At 38.7% G+C, this 17370-nt stretch overlaps 1 protein-coding gene across 2 annotated transcripts in view; it reads right to left on the reverse strand.

Moving 5' to 3' along the window:
- SLC38A4 (solute carrier family 38 member 4) overlaps window positions 1-17370 on the reverse strand; it is a 259413-nt gene that overhangs the window by 77506 nt on the left and 164537 nt on the right. For both annotated transcript variants that reach the window (XM_063711664.1, XM_063711666.1), the window contains 2 exons: window positions 16756-16882; window positions 7879-8111 (listed from right to left, as the gene is read on the reverse strand). The gene's annotated coding sequence lies outside the window, so the exon portion shown is untranslated. The remainder of the gene's footprint in view (window positions 1-7878; window positions 8112-16755; window positions 16883-17370) is intronic.

The raw sequence follows: 17370 nt of genomic DNA on the forward strand, positions 1-17370 counted from the left end.
ATTTATTGAGAGTTTTTAGCATGAAGGGTTGTTGAAGTTTGTCAAAGGCCTTTTCTGCATCTATTTAGATAATCATGTGGTTTTTGTCTTTGGTTCTGTTTATATGCTGGATTACATTTATTGATTTGCGTATATTGAACCAGCAAAATGGAAGAAAATTTTCGCAACCTACTTATCTGACAAAGGGCTAATGTCCAGAATCTACAATGAACTCAAACAAATTTACAAGAAAAAAACAAACAACCCCATCAAAAAGTGGGCAAAGGATATGAACAGACACTTCTCAAAAGAAGACATTTATGTAGCCAAAAGACACATGAAAAAATGCTCATCATCACTGGCCATCAGAGAAATGCAAATAAAAACCACAATGACATACCATCTCACACCAGTTAGAATGGCAATCATTCAAAAGTCGGGAAACAACAGGTGCTGGAGAGGATGTGGAGAAATAGGAACACTTTTACACTGTTGGTGGGACTGTAAACTAGTTCAACCATTGTGGAAGTCAGTGTGTGGATTTCTCAGGGATCTAGAACTAGAAATACCATTTGACCCAGCCATGCCATTACTGGGTATATACCCAAAGGACTATAAATCATGCTGCTATAAAGACACATGCACACTTATGTTTATTGCGGCACTATTCACAATAGCAAAGACTTGGAACCAACCCAAATGTCCAACAATGATAGACTGGATTAAGAAAATGTGGCACATATACACCATGGAATACTATGCAGCCATAAAAAATGATGAGTTCATGTCCTTTATAGGGACATGGATGAAATTGGAAATCATCATTCTCAGTAAACTATCACAAGAACAAAAAACCAAACACCTCATGTTCTCACTCATAGGTGGGAATTGAACAATGAGAACACATGGACACAGGAAGGGGAACATCACACTCTGGGGACTGTTGTGGGGTGGGGGGAGGTGGGAGGGGTAGCATTAGGAGATATACCTAATGCTAAATGATGAGTTAATGGGTGCAGCACAGCAGCATGGCACATGTATACGTATGTAACTAACCTGCATATTGTGCACATGTACCCTAAAACTTAAAGTATAATAATAATAAAAAAAAGAAAACAAAACATAAGGCAGGCAATTATGATGAAACCTGCTCTGCTCAGGAATGGAGTTGTTTTATCCATATCCACCAAAAAAAAAATTTAAAATTTTTATGAGCAAACTATGCTGATTATTTAGGAACATAAGTAAGATAAACTTATTTCCTCCCAAAATGAGATAAAGGAGCAATTTTTGGCCCTGTTTGATGCAGTGTCACTGAGAAGTGAACAAAGCATTCTTCGTATTTTGGAGGTATGTGAGATTCAGTAGGTATATGTGAAGTGTTACCTGGAATAATTCAAGGAATTTTTTTTCCAATGTGTATGACCAAAATAGCTGCTATTAGAACTATATTGAAAATAGTTCACCAAAATAGTTTCAAAATAGGACACTTTTTAAAACTTTGAAGTAATATAAGATTAATAAATCTCAAATTATTATTTTTACTTCAATTTCAAAACCCTTTATGTAACATCAAGGCATAAACTCTCATATGGGAGTGCTTTAAATCATATGGAATTGTTAGGAGGGAAAGAGCATACTATATCACAGTAAAATAGCGCACCATAGAAAGAATATTAATTCTTAGAAATGAAGGAAAATTTGTATTAGCAGTATTTTCTCATTTGATAAAATAACTATTTTGCTTTCTTTAAATAATGAGTCAATTTGAAAGCACTTATCACTTTGCTGAATCAAGGATGCCCACCTTGTTTAATATTTGCCATTCCATTATTTTGTGTCTTAGTTTGCCTTTGACTTGCTGTATGTTGCTAGGTTCGTAGGGAACATTACAATTGCAATCTAGTTGCCTGCATTCTTAGGACTTTTCCTGTAACTTTTATGAAACCTCTGTAAACCCTCCTGCCTTCTTCTGGTACACAACTCAGAGTGAGAGTGAGCATCTACAGAAGGAGGTCTCAGCAGAAGAGTGACACGATCTTTGACCTGCTTGTGACATACTGTATAAAGATTTTGGGAAATGCTGTCTAGGCTAATCCATCATCAAGCAATTTGGTATAACCTTGATGACCCTGCTCTTCCAGAGCAAGTGTAAACCTGGTACAGCTACTGTTTTGAAAAATTTGTATTTACTGTGTAAAGACTTATACCCTAAAGAGCAATAAAAATGCAAAATATAAGTTTGTCATATAAAAAAAAGAAAGTAATTGTGGGGATGGCAGGGAACAGTGCTAAGAAGTATGTATAAAGGAATGTAGAACTAAGTAGCCTCATGGTTCCATCTGAGACATTGTTGGAACATACCTAAATACCCTCCCAAAAGCAACGTGGTTGTGTTTAACATCAATTATTGCTATTCTTTGGTATTTGAAGGGTTCCTCTTACCCAAGAATGTTTGCATATTAACAGAATAATAAAATAACCTCAGGCCAAAGGGATGAATCTCAGGTACCAGGAAGGAATATGAATATCCTTTTAGTCTCTAATGGCTGACAGAGCAATCACAGGTTTGCATCACATTTATCTGCAGCATGGGGTAAAATAGAAACTCCCAGACTCCATTCTGGAGAAGATGGTTCAGTAATAATGCTGGGCTGTGGCCCTGGAATCTATATTTTCATGGCATACCACAGGTCATTATAATGGGTAGCCAGATTTGTAAACCGCTGTTCTCTCTCTTGAAATGCATAAAATTAAAACAGGTCAAAAGGATGCCTATTTGGTAGGTAAGCTCTCACCACTTCCTAGGACCCTATCTTAATGTCAGGGAATGACTTGGGCCCAAAGAGCCTTGTGTTCTTTGTGCTTCAGCATCCATACCTGCTATATGGCTCCTGCTTGCTCCTAAGACCAGGTCCATGAATTTCAGCAGCTGGCGCCAACTGGCCTAAAGCCTGCACCAGGTCAGTGTTTTGTAAAGTAGGCTCCCAGGATGGCACCTTGAATGAGAATGTAAAACATTACCTAGTCCCACTGCAGACTTACTGAATTATAATTTCTGGGATGAACCCAGGGATCTACATTTTTAACAGGTTCCCCAAGTGGTTCCTGCTCCCACTAAACTGGGACTATCCAGACCAAGCTAACCCACTGAGGAGACAGATTTGAGGAATGCATTGAGAAGGTGGCAGGTCCAGCAGGTCAAACACAGAACCCACAGATCTGGTAATGACCAGCCATAGTGTGCAGGAGGACGAGGGCCAAGCAAGGGGAGTGAATCAAGGTCTTGACCTCTAGGCAGAATTAGGAAATTCTAGGCAGTCGTGTGGATGGAGGGGAGAAGAGACCTGGGATAGGAAACTCAGGGGCACTTTGGTCATGGACTTCTCTTATTATGGTCCTGGGAACTGGGGACAGGATACCAGTCCCTCCAAGGAAATTGGAGTCCAAGGAAGGTTCCAGAGGAAGAATTTAGATTAGACGAAACAATGCAGAAACCTATTGTCAATTCTGGCTACCCAAGTGACTCAAGGAAGAATCCCTGAATATAAGATTCCTCTGGCCTAAGGTGAAACTGATTCTGCAGGTGGAAAATAATTTGGCAGCTATGAGTAAAGGGAGGCTAAAGGCTAGGTAGGACAGCACTTGACCACACTATATTGCCCTGGGAAAAAGGAGGATGGCCACGGCATCCTCCCTGCTGGAGGAAGAAATTCATACACCTGAACTTGGGTGTAATCATTCTATAGTAAGATGTTCTCATAGTACCCCAGTCTTAATGAGGAAGTAATTATAAAGAAAAGAGAGTGCTGATTAGCTGCAAAAAAGCATTCAATTCTATTTTCATTTATGAAAACCAGCTGTTTTATGTAGCCAGCAAAATTAATTTGTATAACTTTTGCTTATTTTAGTAACAAAAGAAAGTGAAATAAAAGAATGTAAAGGATAGTACGTAACCAAGAGATGTACAAAAACTTTAGTTAAAACAGTTCCATGCTGGAGATGCTTTATAAAAACTGGCATTTTATCAGCAACTTGTTATGTGAATTGTAATAAATAGCAATTTTAAAAAATGTGAAATGATGCAAAAGGATAAACTCATCCATTGTCTCTTTCTATATGCAAGGGACTATACCAAATGTTGTAAAACATTAACTATTCATTCATCAATATTCAGTGCCTATCCATTCTAAGATACAAAGTTCCATTCCTACATAAGCTTAAATGTAATAGAGGATAATATAATATGCATGATGTGGTATGGTATATTGTATAACATAACCTAACATAATGTAATTTTGTTATTCACATGCTATATATATAATCTCCTATCAAAGCAACACTAGGACCTGGTTCCTCTGTTTCAAAACACCCTTAATTATTTCTAAGTGTATCCAATGAGGGAACCTCTTACATGCCCATAGACCAGCTTGTCATCAGCAGTTGTCCCCTGATTCTCTTCCTATGTTCTGGCACCTATTTCACTCCAGCTGTTGATGGAGCCACTTAGAAAAGTTCAGAGAGGGACACCCTTGCCCACCCCCAAAGTGTGGTTGCCAAGAATTCCCAAGCTTCTGTCCCAAGGAGGCCCCCACCTGGATGGGCTTGGCAGTGGTGGGGAGAAAGGAATCCTGAGTTCCTTAGGACCCAGGGCAGGAACCAGAGGTCATGCCAGCCCCTGCATCCTCCTCTTCCTCCTTTTTTCTCTGCCCCTTCCTCCTCCTGCCACAAAATCCTCTCTTACATGTTAATGGCAAGAAATTAGTTGAGCGCAGAAGACAGAAAGGAGTTGGGGCCTGGCAGTTCCTGCGTTAGCAGTATCCAAGCCCAAAGACCCCAATGTGAGTTTCTTAACTGCTGGACTTATGCCTGGGCTATGATTTAGTACTGGGGATAGCAATCTTTTTCTGTATACTTCTTTAGGACAGCTACCAAGGAGTATTGACTCTCACTCCTATGGTTTTGGAGGCAAATATTGCTTTTAGGCAAATATTATTTTAACTCTATGTGGAATAGGAAGAGAGGCAGGTAATTTGTAAGTATTTAGAAGGCCAATATTTAATGAAGGAATATGACACCAGAAGATATTAACTGAATTTTTCTCTTCTGGTAAATTATCTGTTTGCATTGCTTTGGGAAACACATGCAAAAGTTGGCTATTAAGTTTTCTTTAAAAGACACCGGGAATGTGGCTTCCCATTACTATGTATTACCACCTCACCAATAAGTACAGTAGCTAGTGCCTTAACTCTGACAAAACAATTAGTGCACTTGTGGGGTCTGTGATCTGTTTAGCATTCTGTTTAGCATCAGGAGAGGCTGGAGGGAAAGACATTGGCAGACCTCAGGTTTCCACTTTAGGAAGCTGAGGCCCCCAGGCCTGGCCTCTCAGAGAGAAATTTGTTCTCCTCTTCCTCTTTCTGGGCCAGAAGGCTAAAGGATCTATTTAGATTTCAGAGCAGTGGAGGTGATACCGGGAGGGGTAGGTCAGAGGAGGGAAGATGGGAGGAGCTTCCTCTGCTCCCTTGGCCTCACACTGGGTGGCTTTGGGGTCACAGTGGCTTTAGGCCATCTGAGACCCCAGTTCTTGGTTCTCTGCCATGATTAGGGACAAATCTTCATGGTCTAGGAACATTTACTTTTCTCTACTCCCAGGAGCCCGCCCTTCTGCCCTGAAGATTAGGCACAGCCGTGCCCTGAAGTTAACAAAAAAGACAAAGATCCATGGCCACTGAAAATGGGAGATGTATATACAACATTTCTCTTACATTTAAAAAACAGGGAGCTCTTCAGGGGCTCCTGATAAAGAAAGTGCATAAGAATCACACAATTTTCAGTATTTCCCCTCTCCCCCACCTTTCCACCCATCTCATGTAGGCACTAAAAAGAAATTTGAAAATGTGCTCCACTGATAACATATGTGCCTAAGCGCCTGGCCCTTGTGGTGAAAGATGCCTCAAAGATGCAGAGATGGAATTTCCAAGCTGCAATAACAAATCCCTATATAACTTCTTTCATGGAGACATTAATAACATACAATATATGCTTGGGAAAGAGGAAGAATCTGAAGAACTCCATTCCCTGTTTGCAAAGTGAAAAGTTAAATTTTTCTATTTATTCAATGAGCATTTCTTGAATATCTGAATTCTCTATGCCAGATGACATGATACACGCATGAGAAGGGAGCTAATAGTCTTTGAGGATGACAGGCTCAAGTGGGTTTTCAAGGTGGTTAGTACAGTGACAGAAGTCAGCTAAGTAAAAAGTGTGTGTTCAGAGAGAGGACACTCCACTCCACCTGGGGAAAAAGAGAGTGAGGAGGGATTTCTTGAGGAGGTAACGCCTAACCTGAGGCTTAAAGAATTATGAAAGAAGGGACCAAGACAGCATGATCTTGCTGATAGATGATGGTTAATGAAGAACGTTACATGCGACTGGTTGGGTGTGGTGGCTCATGCCTGTAATCCCAACATTTTGGGAGGTCAAGGGGGGTGGATCAATTGAGGTCAGGAGTTCGACACCAGCCTGGCCAACATGGTGAAATCCCGTCTCTACCAAAAATATAAAAAATTAGCTGCGTGTAGTGGTGTGTGCTTGTAATCTCAGCTACTTGGGAGGCTGAGGGAGAAGAATCACTTGAATCCAGGAGGTGGAGGGTGCAGTGAGCTGAGATCATGCCACTGCACCCCAGCCTGGGCAAGAGAGCAAGACTCTATCTGAACAAAAAAAAAAAAAAAAAAAAAAGTACACGCTGTTCACCTTGTTCTGATACTGTCCATGAGATGTGAACTCTACTGTTCCATTTTACAGGTAATTGAAGGCTCACACAGAAATTTCCACCAGGAAAGCTCCTTACTTCCTCTTTCAGAACATGGCTACTATGCCATTGATATTATTCCTTTAATACTATTTATCCCATTAATAATTCTAATTATTTAAATGATTTATACATCTTATCCTCATTATATACTGTTACCTAAAATCAGTAACAAAGTTGTCTACTCTTGTCACTTTTATTCAATATTGTGCTAAAGGTTCTATCCTGGGCAATTAGGCAAGAAAATGAAGTAAAAAACATCCAGATTGAAAAGAAAGTAAAACTATCTCTATTTGCAGATGATGTATAAAGAAAATCCAAAAGGATGCACAGAAAACTATTAGAACTAATAAATTGGTTCATCAAGGATTCAGGATAAAAGATCAATATGTAAAATCAATTTTATTTCTATACGATTGTAATGAACAATCTGAAAATAAAATTAAGAAAATGATTGTATTTATAGTAGCATCAAAAAGGATGAAATACTTAGGAATACATTTAATAAAAGAAGTGTAAAGTTTATAGTCTGAAAACTGCAATACATTGTTGAAAGAAATTTAGAAAAATTTTAAAAATGGAAAGACATTGTAGTCTTTTATCCCACACTGAGTGATAGGTGCACCAAAATCTCAGAAATCACCACTAAAGAACTTATCCATGTAACCAAAAACCAACTGTACTCCAAAAACATTGAAATAAAAATAAATAGTTAAAATAATGGAAAAACACCTCATGTTACTGGAATAGAAGACCCAACATTTTTAAGATGGCAGCAATACTCCCTAAATTGATATACAGATTCCATGCAATTCCTATCAAAATTCCTACTGTGTTCTTTGCAGAAACAGACAAGCTGGCTCTAAAATTCATATGGCAATTCAAGGAGTCACAATAGTCTTGAAGAATAAACTTACAGAGCTCACACCTTCAATTAGTCAAGACAATATGGTGGTACAGTTATAAATGAAAATATATGCCATCAATGGAACAGATTGATGGCATAGATTCCATTGATGGCATACATCTACTTTTATAGAAGGAAAAGAATCTAACTTTTCTATTTTTTTTTATCTTCTTACCTCCAAACCTTTGGCAACCACCATTCTCCTCCATGCTTCTGTGGATTCAACTTTTTGGATTCCATATATTGGTGAGATCATGCAATATTTGTCTTTCTGTGCCTGGCTTATGCCAGTTAGCATAATGTCCTCCAGGTTCATCCATGTTGTTGCAGATGGCAGGATTCTCTTCTTTTTCAAGGCTGAATACTATTCCATTGTGTATATATTCCATGTTTTCTTTATCCACTCACCTGTTGATGAACACTTAAGTTTATTGCATATCTTGACTATTGTGAGTACTGCTGCAGTGAACATGGGAATGCAGATATCTTTTCAACATACTGACTTAATTTCCTTTGGCTATATACCCAGATGTGGGATTGCTGGATCAAATAGTAGTTCTATTTCATAATTTTTTGAAGAAACTTCATACTGCTTACCACAATGGTTATACAAATTTACATTCCCATCAACAGTGTACAAAGGTTTCTTTTTCTTTACATCCTCACCTTAACACTTGCTATCTAATTGTCTTTTTGATAATAGCCATTCTAACAGGTATGAGGCACTATCTCATTGTGGTTTTAATTTGTACTTCACTTATGATTAGGGATATTGAGCATTTTTTCATATACTTCTTGGCCTTTTGTGTGTCTTCTCTTGATAAATGTTTATTTAGGTCCTTTGGCCACTTTTAAATCAGATTATTTGTTTTCTTGCTATTGAGTTATTTGAGTTCTTATATACTTTTGATACTAAATTTCTTATCAGATATATGCTGTGCAAATATTTTTTATGTTCTGTAATAAGTTATCTCTTCTGTTGATTGTTACAATTGCTGTGCAGCAGCTTTAGTTTGATGCAATCTAATTTTTCTATTTTTGCTTTTGTTATTTATGCTTTTGGGGTCATATCGAAAAATAATTGCCCTGACCAATGTCAAGAAGATTTTTCCCTATGTTGCATCTAGTAGTTTTACAGTCTCAGGACTTACATTTAAGCCTTTGATCTATTTTGAGTTAATTTTTATACAGTGTAAGAAAAGAGTCTAATTCCATTCTTCTGCATGTGGATATCCAGTTTTCCCAACACTATTTATTGAAACAGACTTATTTCCCTGTTGTGTGTTCTTGGCAACTTTTTCAAAGATCTGTGAACCCTGAAAATCTGAGACAGGTGTCACTTGATTTAGAAAGTTTATTTTGCCAAGGTCAAGGATGCACACCTATGACACAGCTTCAGGCTGTCCTGATGACATGTGACCAAGGTGGTTAGAGTGCAGTTTGATTTTATACATATCAGAGAGACATCAGACATCAATCAACATATGGAAGATGAAAATTGGTTCAGTCTGGAAAGGCAGGACAACTCAAGGAGGGAGGGGGCTTCCAGGTCATAGGTAGATATGAGACAAAGGGTTGCATTCTTTTGAGTTTCTGATTAGCCTTTCCAAAGGAGGCAATCACATGTGCATTTATCTCAGTGAGTAGAGGGGTGACATTGAATAGAATGGGAGGCAGGTTTGCCCTAAGCAGTTCCCAGCTTGAATTTTCCTTCTAACTTAGCGATTTGGGGTGCCCAAGATATTTTCCTTTCACATTTACCACCTTTTCTTTTTTAAAATCTTTTGGAGAAAGCATTTTAGAAGAAAATGAGTCTCTGGTCTCAGGTTTCATCTGATCTGTCATGGCTAGGATGGTTTATTCCTAGGCATATAGGTCCCGAGTTATTACGAAAGGTCATTTTTAGAAAGTTGTGAAGTTTCCTGTCCTGTGAAGAGGAAATAAGGGGAAGAAGGGAGAAAAACAACAAACAAAAGAACAATCCTGGAAAATTAATATAGGCCACATTACTCTGAAGTCCATACATCAGTAGGTGGGTATGAAAGTGGTGTATGGCCTGGCTCAGAGGGTCCAATGCCCATGGAGCCTCGCTCATTCCTAGCACAGCAGTCTGAGATCAAACTGCAAGGTGGCAGTGAGGCTGGCAGAGTGGCGCCCACCATTGCCCAGGCTTAAGTAGGTAAACAAAATGGCCAGGAAGCTCGAACTGGGTGGAGCCCACCGCAGCTCAAGGAGGCCTGCCTGCTCTGTAGACTCCACTTCTGGGGGCAGGGAATAGCCAAACAAAAGGCAGCAGAATCCTCTGCAGACTAAAATGTTCCTGTCTGACAGCTTTGAAGAGAGTAGTGGTTCTCCCAGCATGCAGCTGGAGATCTGAGAATGGACAGACTGCCTCCTCAAGTGGGTCCCTGACCCCCGAGTAGCCTAACTGGGAGTCAACCCCCAGTAAGGGCAGACCGACACCTCACATGGCTGGGTACTCCTCTGAGACAAAATTCCAGAGGAACGATCAGGCAGCAACATTTGCTGCTCACCAATATCCACTGTTCTGCAGCCTCTGCTGCTGACACCCAGGCAAACAGCATCTGGAGTGGACCTCCAGCAAACTCCAACAGACATGCAGCTGAGGGTCTTGACTGTTAGAAGGAAAACTAACAAACAGAAAGGACATCCACACCAAAACCCCATCTGTACGTCACCATCATCAAAGACCAAAGGTAGATAAAACCACAAAGATGGCGAAAAAATAGAGCAGAAAAACCGGAAACTCTAAAAATCAGAGTGCCTCTCCTCCTCCAAAGGAACGCAGCTCCTCACCAGCAACGGAACAAAGCTGGATGGAGAATGACTTTGACGAGTTGAGAGAAGAAGGCTTCAGACGATCAAACTACTCCAGGCTAAAGGAGGAAGTTCGAACCCATAACAAAGAAGTTAAAAATCTTGAAAAAAATTAGTCAAATTGCTAACTAGAATAATCAATGCAGAGAAGTCCTTAAAGGACCTGATGGAGCTGAAAACCAAGGCACAAGAACTACGTGATGAATGCACAAGCCTCAGTAGCTGATTCAATCAACTGGAAGAAAGGGTATCAGGGATGGAAGATCAAATGAATGAAATGAAGTGAAAAGAGAAGTTTAGAGAAAAAAGAATAAAAAGAAACAAACAAAGCCTCCAAGAAATATGGGACTATGTTAAAAGACCAAATCTACATCTGATTGGTGTACCTGCAAGCGACGGGGAGAATGGAATAAAGTTGGAAAACACTCTGCAGGATATTATCCAGGAGAACTTCCCCAATCTAGCAAGGCAGGCCAACATTAAAATTCAAAAAAAAATGCAGAATGCCACAAAGATACTCCTTGAGAAGAGCAACTCCAAGACACATAATTGTCAGATTCACCAAAGTTGAAATGAAGGAAAAAATGTTAAGGGCAGCCATAGTGAAAGGTCGGTTTACCCACAAAGGGAAGCCCATCAGACTAACAACAGATGTCTCCACAGACACTCTATATGCCAGAAAAGAGTGGGGGCCAATATTCAACAGGCTTAAAGAAAAGAATTTTCAACCCAGAATTTCATATCCAGCCAAACTAAGCTTCATAAGTGAAGGAGAAATAATATCCTTTACAAACAAGCAAATACTGAGAGATTTTGTCACCAGCAGGCCTGCCCTAAAAGAGCTCCTGAAGGAAGCACTAAACATGGAAAAGAACAAACGGTACCAGCCACTGCAAAAACATGCCAAATTGTAAAGACCATCAAGGCTAGGAAGAAATTGCATCAACTAACAAGCAAAATAACCAGCTAACATTATAATGACAAGATCAAATTCACACATAACAATATTAACCTTAAAAGTAAAAGGGCTAAATGCTCCAATTGAAAGACACAGACTGGCAAATTGTATAAAGAGGCAAGACCCATCAGTGTGCTGTATTCAGGAAACCCAACTCATGTGCAGAGACACACATAGGCTCAAAATAAAAGGATGGAGGAAGATCTACCAAACAAATGGAAAACAAAAAAAGGCAGGGGTTGCAATCCTAGTCTCTGATAAAACAGACTTTAAACGAACAAAGATCAAAAGAGACAAAGAAGGCCACTACATAATGGTAAAGGGATCAATTTTGATGGTAAAGGGATCAAAGGTAAAGGGATCAATTCAACAAGAAGAGCTAACTATCCTAAATATATATGCACCCAGATTCATAAAGCAAGTCCTTAGAGACCTAGAAAGAGACTTAGACTCCCACACAATAATAATGGGAGACTTTAACACCCCACTGTCAACATTACACAGATCAATGAGACAGAAAGTTAACAAGAATATCCAGGAATTGAACTCAGCTCTGCACCAAGTGGACTTAATAGACATCTACAGAACTCTCCACCCCAAATCAACAGAATATACATTCTTCTCAGCACCACACTGCACTTATTCCAAAATTGACCACATAGTTGGAAGTAAAGCACTCCTCAGCAAATGTAAAAGAACAGAAATTATAACAAACTATCTCTCAGACCACAGTGTAATCAAACTAGAACTCAGGATTAAGAATCTCACTCAAAACTGCTCAACTACATGGAACCGGAACAACCTGTTCCTGAATGACTACTGGGTACATAATGAAATGAAGGCAGAAATAAAGATGTTTTCTGAAACCAATGAGAACAAAGACACAACATACCAGAATCTCTGGGACACATGCAAAGCAGTGTGTAGAGGGAAATTTATAGCACTAAATGCCCACAAGAGAAAGCAGGAAAGATCTAAAATTGACACCGAGAGATCACAATTAAAAGAACTAGAGAAGCAAGAGCAAACACATTCAAAAGCTAGCAGAAGGCAAGAAACAACTAAGATCAGAGCAGAACTGAAGGAAATAGAGACACAAAAACCCTTCAAAAAATCAATGAATCCAGGAGCTGGTTTTTTGAAAAGATCAACAAAATTGATAGACCGCTAGCAAGACTAATACAGAAGAAAACAGAGAAGAATCAAATAGACACAATAAAAAATGATAAAGGGGATATCACCACCAATCCCACAGAAATACAAACTCCCATCAAAGAATACTATAAACACCTCTATGCAAATAAACTAGAAAATCTAGAAGAAATGGATAAATTCCTCAACACATACACCCTCCCAAGACTAAACCAGGAAGAAATTGAATCTCTGAATAGACCAATAACAGGCTCTGAAATTGAGGCAATAATTAATAGCTTACCAACCAAAACAAGTCCAGGACCAGATGAATTCACAGCTGAATTCTACCAGAGGTACAAGGAAGAGCTGGTACCATTCCTTCTGAAACTATTCCAATCAATAGAAAAAGAGGGAATCCTCCCTAACTCATTTTATGAGGCCAGTATCATCCTGATACCAAAGCCTGGCAGAGACACAACAAAAAAAGAGAATTTTAGACCAATATCCTGGATGAACATCGATGCAAAGGTCCTACATAAAATACTGGCAAACTGAATCCAGCAGCACATCAAAAAGTTTATCCACCATGATCAAGTGGGCTTCATCCCTGGGATGCAAGGCTGGTTTAACATATGAAAATCAATAAATGTAATCCAGCATATAAACAGAACCAGAGACAAAAACCATATGATTATCTCAATAGATGCAGAAAAGGCCTTTGACAAAATTCAACAATCTTCATGCTAAAAACTCTCAATAAATTAGGTATTGATGGGACGTATCTCAAAATAATAGGAGCTATCTATGACAAACCCACTGCCAATATCGTACTGAATGGGCAAAAACTGGAAGCATTCCCTTTGAAAACTGGCACAAGACAGGGATGCCCTCTCTCACCATTCCTATTCAACATAGTGTTGGAATTTCTGGCCAGGGCAATCAGGCAGGAGAAGGAAATAAAGAGTATTCAATTAGGAAAAGAGGAAGTCAAATTGTCCCTGTTTGCAGATGACACGATTGCGTATCTAGAGAACCCCATTGTCTCAGCCCAAAATCTCCTTAAGCTGATAGGCAACTTCAGGAGGGTCTCAGAATACAAAATCAATGTGCAAAACTCACAAGCATTCTTATACACCAATAACAGACAAACAGAGAGCCAAATCATGAGTGAACTCCCATTCACAATTCTTCAAAGAGAATAAAATACCTAGGATTCCAACTTACAAGGGATGTGAAGGACCTCTTCAAATAGAACTACAAACCACTGCTCAATGAAATAAAAGAGGATACAAACAAATGGAAGAACATTCCATGCTCATGGATAGGAAGAATCAATATTATGAAAATGGCCATACTGCTCAAGGTAATTTATAGATTCAATGCCATCCCCATCAAGCTACCAATGACTTTCTTCACAGAACTGGAAAAAACTACTTTAAAGTTCATATGGAACCAAAAAAGAGGCCGCATCACCAAGTCAATCCTAAGCCAAAAGAACAAAGCTGGAGGCATCACACTACCTGACTTCAAACTATACTACAAGGCTACAGTAACCAAAGCAGCATGGTACTGGTAAGAAAACAGGGATATAGACCAATGGAACAGAATAGAGCCCTCAGAAATAATGCCGCATATCTCCAACCATCTGATCTTTGACAAACCTGGCAAAAACAAGAAATGGGAAAAGGATTCCTTATTTAATAAATGGTGCTGGGAAAACTGGCTAGCCATATGTAGAAAGCTGAAACTGGATCTCTTCCTTACACCTTATACAAAAATTAGTTCAAGATGGATTAAAGACTTACATGTTAGATCTAAAACCATAAAAACCCCAGAAGAAAACCTAGGCAATACCATTCAGGACATAGGCATGGGCAAGGACTTCATATCTAAAACACCAAAAGCAATGGCAACAAAAGCCAAAATTGACAAATGGGATCTAATTAAACTAAAGAGCTTTTGCACAGCAAAAGAAACTACCAACGGAGTCAACAGGCATCCTACAGAATGGGAGAAAATTTTTGCAATCTACTCATCTGACAAAGGGCTAATATAAAGAATCTACAATGAACTCAAACAAATTTACAAGAAAAAAGCAAACAACTCCATCAAAAAGTGGACAAAGGATATGAACAGACACTTCTCAAAAGAAGACATTTATGCAGCCAACAGACACATGAGAAAATGCTCATCATCACGGCTATCAGAGAAATGCAAATCAAAACCACAATGAGATACCATCTCACACCAGTTAGAATGGTGATCATTAAAAAGTCAGGAAACAACAGGTGTTGCAGAGGATGTGGAGAAATAGGAACACTTTTATACTGTTGGTGGGACTGTAAACTAGTTCAACCATTGTGGAAGTCAGTGTGTTGATTCCTCAGGGATCTAGAACTAGAAACACCATTTGACCCAGCCATCCCATTACTGGGTATATACTCAAAGGATTATAAATCATGCTGCTATAAAGACACATGCACACATATGTTTGTTGTGGCACTATTCACAATAGCAAAGACTTGGAACCAACCCAAATGTCCAACAATGATAGAATGGATTAAGAAAATGTGGCACATATACACCATGGAATACTATGCAGCCATAAAAAATGATGAGTTCATGTCCTTTGTAGGGACATGGATGAAGCTGGAAACCATCATTCTCAGCAAACTATCACAAGGACAAAAAACCAAACACCGCATGTTCTCACTCATAGGTGGGAATTGAACAATGAGAACACATGGACTCAGGAAGGGGAACATCACACACTGGGGCCTGTTTTGGGGTGGGGGAGGGGGGATAGTATTAGGAGATATATCTAACATTAAATGATGAGTTAACGGGTGCAGCATACCAACATAGCACATGTATACATATGTAACTAACCTGCACATTGTGCACATGTACCCTAAAATTTAAAGTAAAAAAAAAGAAGATGTGAAATAATAAAAAAAAAAAAAGAAAAGAAAAGAAAGTGGCATATGGCCAGGCACAGTGGCTCACACCTGTAATCACAATATTTTGGGAGGCTAAGTTGGGTGGATCACAAGGTGAAGAGTTCAAGACCAGCCTGGCCAATATGGTAAAACCCTGTCGCTACTAAAAATACAAAAATACTAGCTGGGCATGGTGGCATGCACCTGTAGTCCCAGCTACTTGGGAGGCTGAAGCAGAATTGCTTGAACCCAGGAGGTGGAGGTTGCAGTGAGCTGAGATTCCACCACTGCACTCCAGCCTGGGAAATAGAAGGAGAATCCATCTCCAAAAAAAAAAAAGAAAGAAAGAAAGAAAGAAAGTAGCTTATGTGTGTAAATAGGTTGCTGTTATTTTCTTCTGAACTTTAAGTTGTCTAGCTTCAATTCACAGGGCTTTACAAAAGCACAGCTTAGTTTTCAGTGACTCCAAATTAGGAAAAATGGTGGGGAAAAGAAGGGAAAAAATTGAAAACACTATTTTGAAGACATGTAGCCCAGAAAAATTAGCATTTGATCCAAAGGGTAGAAAATAATAAAAATTGAAAAACATTGGGCAAGACTAGAATCTAACAACAGGTGTACTATAGTTTTTAAAACATAATTTTTCTCTCCCCAGTTGCCCATTTTTACTAAAGACAAATCATGGTAGGACTGGTATGCTTTATTATATTTGGCCTAATTATTTTTATACGGTGCAGCAAGAATAATTATTTTTTACTTAGGCTTTTAAATTGGCTATGAGGGAACTTTGTTCCATAGAAGGAATCTCAGATAAGACTTTTTTAAAGCTAAGCCCAGCCATGGAGTTGTACCATTAAATACCTAGAAGTTGGGTAAATTCCTCTCCTTTTGAGATTCCAAGATAAACCTGGGGATCCTGGGCCTGTCAGAAAGTGACATTCTTTACTTATCACATGTCACAACCCTGTACAGGCACTGTGTCAACAGGGTATGAAGCCAGTTTTTCCAAGTGGCTTTTGTTGGCTTCATAAGTCAAATTTAATTCCTTAAAGGAAAGCACACCATTCTAGTCAAAGCCTTGGTGAAATAACCAGTTTCTCCAGTTGTGCCCGGTTACAAATGAAAACATATTCTTACTGCACTTACGCAAATAACTGTATTGTTATAAGTTAAGAATACTCACAAATAGTTTCCAAATTCTGTAGAAATCAGGTAGAGAGAAACAAATATGCTCCAAATTTTGTTCATAGGAGTATAATTTACTCAATTGTTAAAAGCTGTAAATAGCTTAAAAAGAAGTTTTCTTGACTCTGAAAAACAAAACAAAGGATCAGCAATGTTTTAAGCAAAAAGTTAAAAAATTACTTCAGACATCTATTAGTTTAGTCCATACAGTTATTTCCTGTTCTACATGATATTCATGAACATTTCAGCTCTCCATGAGTCCTAAAAGTTTTTCCTCTCTTCTGATGTCACAATCTCCAAAGTTATTAGAAACCTGTAATCAGCATTATAGATGATTATAAAACCACCATCTAAAGAGGACAAAAACAAGACAACTGTCCATGTATTACAAAAAGTTTTAGGGCAGCCATAGTCAAAGACACAATTGACAAGAAAGTTTGTTACCTCCGTGACACAAAATAATTTAACATAACCATTACAATTATTACTGATAGTGTACATTAAGTCCTATGAGAATTATAGGAGTTTCCTATAATTTTGGAACACATACCAATACCATATTTATACAAATACAGCACAAAGAAAACCAAACACCGTTTTATGTTTGACAATG

This window comes from Pongo abelii, chromosome 10, assembly GCF_028885655.2.
Source record: "Pongo abelii isolate AG06213 chromosome 10, NHGRI_mPonAbe1-v2.0_pri, whole genome shotgun sequence".
NCBI lineage: Eukaryota > Metazoa > Chordata > Mammalia > Primates > Hominidae > Pongo > Pongo abelii.